This window comes from Otolemur garnettii, unplaced genomic scaffold (assembly GCF_000181295.1).
Source record: "Otolemur garnettii isolate 467f Iridium unplaced genomic scaffold, OtoGar3 scaffold00002, whole genome shotgun sequence".
Lineage (NCBI taxonomy): Eukaryota > Metazoa > Chordata > Mammalia > Primates > Galagidae > Otolemur > Otolemur garnettii.
Genome location: NW_003852397.1, coordinates 10,297,007 through 10,301,378, shown reverse-complemented (window position 1 = coordinate 10,301,378; position 4,372 = coordinate 10,297,007).

The window sequence follows — 4,372 nt, the reverse complement described above, 5'->3', positions numbered from 1 at the left end:
CAAAAAAAAAAAAAAAAAAAAAAACTAAATTGCTCAGCCTAGAGGAAGGAGAAAAGGCTTTAACTAGGTCATGTTTGAAGATCAGAGCATCTCATCCGGCAGACAAGCAGGAAAAGTGTTCTCAGAGTGATGGAAACAGCAAAACAGAAGCGTGAGGTGTGGAGAAGCCCAGTCAATCCAGGGAAGCTGCAGAGTAGTTCACAGGAAGAGAATGTGGAATAGAAGGATAGAAACCACACCAGAGCATCCACTGCCCTGAGTGACCCCTTCCACCATCGCCCTGATGGGGCGCTGCTGAGAACCAGGCCAGGCCTGCCGCTTGGGTCTACATCCAGCTGATCCACGGAGGCTGAGTGTCTAACAATGGAATAGAGATGTTACAACTAAAATCCCAAAGGAGGAAAAGCTCAAATGATCAGCGCCCACGTGATCATTCTTTTCCTTTCCACTGTGTGCTACAGTGTCAGGGTTCAGGCAGCTGTCTGCATTCTCAGTTGTTAGTGTGCTCTTGGCCAAAGAATGACCAAACCCCCCAAAGTAAGGCAAACATGAAACAAAAGAGAAAGACAGGTTTAAAAAGCAAGAGCAAGATACAGGTTTACAGAGCAAGATGTGTTCATTATAGACAACAAACGGTCCTCCTATGTCACAACAGAAAAAGGCTTTGGTTATGGTCTGGGGTCCCTCTGACTGGGACCCTCCTCACGGTTCAGACATTACCATGGAACCATTTTGAAGGGTAGTTAATGGCATGGTCATTAGTGTTAAGTTACTCTAGGTTACTTTCCAAATCCTATTGGGCCTGGCCCTCCCCAGGGTTCCTCCTTCCCCTAGGCACGACAACTGCTCAGGAGAGGATTAAGGTGGGGCAGCACTAAGAGGGGACCTCTCTATTTCTTCTTCCCGGGTGTGGCGATCCCTGGCCGCAGCACCAAGGAAAAGCATCCACTTTGTCCCTTAGGAGAGTCTTGCAGGCTCCTTGCTGTCTACTTAGCAAGTATTATTTTTAGTTCTCTCACGTATTCCTTTTGTAGCCCATAACTATGCTGCAGCTGATGGGATCCTAAATATGTGGTTCCTTACGCCCCTAGAAAAGAGGAAAAGGTGTCTTTTCAAACCCAAGTCTATGGGTATACCGACCATGTAAAAGCGCCATATTGTCTCCTTGCCACCAACTTTCTTGCTGTATAGCTCCACCCATCCTGAGACTCTATCAGGAGAACATGGGGGAGTGAAAAGAAAACAAATACAGCATTCTCCTGCAAGATCAGTAGGCTATAGTGTTTTCAAAAATGGCCAGGAAATATGTTTGTTTCATTGCAAATGAAGGAGATAACAATCATGTATTGATTAACAGTGAGGATACACACTGAGAAATGCATTAGGCAACTTCATCATTGCACAAACATCACAGAGGGCACTTACACAAACTGGATAGTACAGCCCAGCACACATCTGGGCTACATGGTATAGCCCATTACTCCTGGGCTGCAAACCGCACAGCATGTTACTGAACTGAATACTGAAGGCAATTGGAGCACAATGGCAAGTATTGAAACATATCTAAGCATAAAAAAGGTACAGTAAAAATATGGTATGAAAGATTTTGTTAAGTGCTACACCTGTATGGAGCACTTACCATGAACGGAGCTTGCAGACCTGGAAGTTTCTCTGGGTGAGTGAGTGAGGGGGAGGGAACATGAAGGCCTGGGACTCTGCTGTGCACTGCTGCAGACTTCATAAAAACTGTATGCTTATGCTCTACTACATTTATTTAAAAATTTGTTTCTTCAACAATGGATTAGCTCGCTGTACTTTTTTACTTTACAAAAGATTAAATATTTTTAAACTTTTTGACTCTTTTGTAATAGCACAGCTTAAAATACATACACGTTGTACAGCTATTCAAAAATATCTCCCTTTTTATATGCTTATTCTATGAGCTTTCTTTCCCATTTCCAAATGTATTTATTTATATTTATTTTTTAAACTTGTTATTAAAAACTAAGATACACACATGATTAGTCTAGGTTTACACAGGGTCAGCGTCATCAATATCACTGTCTTCACCTCCGCATCTTGTTTCCCTGGAAGGTCTATAGGGAAAATACGATCCTTGGAGCTGTCACCTCCTATGATAAAAATGCCTCCTTCAGGATACCTCCTGAAGAACCTGCCTGAGGCAGTTTTACAGTTAACAGTTTTATAAGTGGAAGGAGTGGCTGGGTGTCATGACTCACTTCAGCAATCCTAGCACTCTGGGAGGCTGAGGCAGGTGGATTGCTTGAGCTCAGGAGTTCCCGATCAGATTGAGCAAGAGTGAGACTTCATCTCTACTAAAAATAGAAAAATTAGCCAGCATTGTGGCAGGTGCCTGTCGTCCCAGCTACTTCGGAGGCCTGTATAGGGCACTTACCATGAATGGAGTTGAAGTTGCTGTGAGTTATGACAACATGGCACTCTACCCAGGTGACAGGGTGAGACTCTATATAAAAAAAAAAAAAATGTGTTTATATATGTGTGTGTGGACGTTCACTCTAAAATACCAATAAAAAAGCATAGTATAGCAAATAAATAAATCAGTAACAAAAGTCATTTGTTATCATCATCAATATCATGTGCTACACATAATTGCCTACGCTGGACCTTTGTATGTCTGGCAGGGCAGGAGGCTTGCTTACACCAGCATCACCACTAACACGTGAGTAAAGCTTTGCACTGCCAGACTTACAAAGGTCCAGCATAGGCAATTATGTGTAGCACAATTATGGTGACTACAACGTCACTGAGCAACAGGAATTTTTCAGCTTCATTATAATCTTATGGGACCACTATCCTGTAGGCACCTGTCGTTGACTGAAACACAGTTTTGCAGTGCCTGACTGTAGACGCTGAGCTTTCTGAGTGAAGTGGGCAGGTCAACTTGTCATTTGGGGCTTGAGCTTCTCAGTAAGTAAGAGAATCAGACTAGGGGCAGTTTACACTCTTCCATAGGACATTATACAATTCTGTAAAATTGATTATTAGAACATTCCTTGTCACAGTGACCATCCACAGAGACAAAACTTAAAGGTGGAGGAGGAAGGCAACAGACCCTGCTGTACTTGTGCATACACTCTATCCAAAAAGCTTTGTGCCTACCTATGATTTTGTCTTAAAGGACTATCCTTTGTCACCGTTCCCTTGCAGCTTTCCTTTAATTCAGCCTCTTCTCACCTGTGGCTTCCATTTTACCCGTCCCTTCCTGCATTAATTAAGTTTACCACACAGCCCACCACCCCCAAAACATTTACGTCCTAATTCTGTTGCTCAGCTGGGTGATCTTCTGGTCTGGCCCAGCTTGTCTTCCCTCTGCCAGCCTCTCTCCCGCACCAGGGGTTTTGTCAGGTCAGCTGCCCACTGCAGGATCCCAGGCGGCCTCTCCTGACTGGGGGCTTGCCCTGCTTAGGGACTGGTGCTGCCCACTAGTGCCAGCTGGTGGCTTCATGGCAGAGGCTCCTGAAGCAAATGTATCTCTCACTTAGTGGACTTACTGGGCTGCTTCACATGGTAGGCAGCTCTGAAGAACAGCACGAGAAAGCAAGTCCCAGTGTCCAGGCACATTTCAAGCATCTGCTTCCATCACGTTTCCAGTTAACTCACTGTCAAAGTGCATCACATGCCCAGCCCCACCTGTCGTGTGAGAGGGGACTCTAGATAGAGTGGATAGAGGAGAGGAAAGTACTGTGGCTGTTTACAGATAACCTGATTTGCCTCTCAACCTTGATTTTATCATGAATAAAATTATAATAAGAATTCACTAAAATTTATTTTCTTAGCTTTCTACATAGCCAGATAATCAGTGGCAACATTTTCCTTAATTTTTAAAGAAATACATAATAATAAGAAGAGTAGTTGCCAGAATAACACCCCTCCCCCAACGATATCTGCATCCTGATCTCAGAAACAGGTGAATATGTTACTTTCCATGGCAAAAGGGACTTTGCAGATATGATGAAGTTAAGAAGAGGGTGAGAGGGTATCCTGGGTATTCCGGGAGGTCTGGATATGACCACAAGTGTCCTTAAAGGTAGTAGAGGGAGGCAGAAGAGGTCAGTCAGAGGAAGGATGAAAATGGAAGACAGGTGGAGATTTGAGGATGTTCAGAGAGATGCAACACCGCTGGCTTTGCAGATGGAGGGAGGGGGCCGTAGGATCGCCCTGTCAACACCTGATTTTAGCCCAGTGAGACATGCATGAGACTCCTAAACCTCTGGAAATGTAAGATAATGAGTTTGTACCATTCCGAGTCACCAGGCTCCTGGTAATTTGTTACGGCATCCAGAGAACACAAAAACAAGAAGAGGAGAGGCAGTGAGCGCTCACTCAGTGC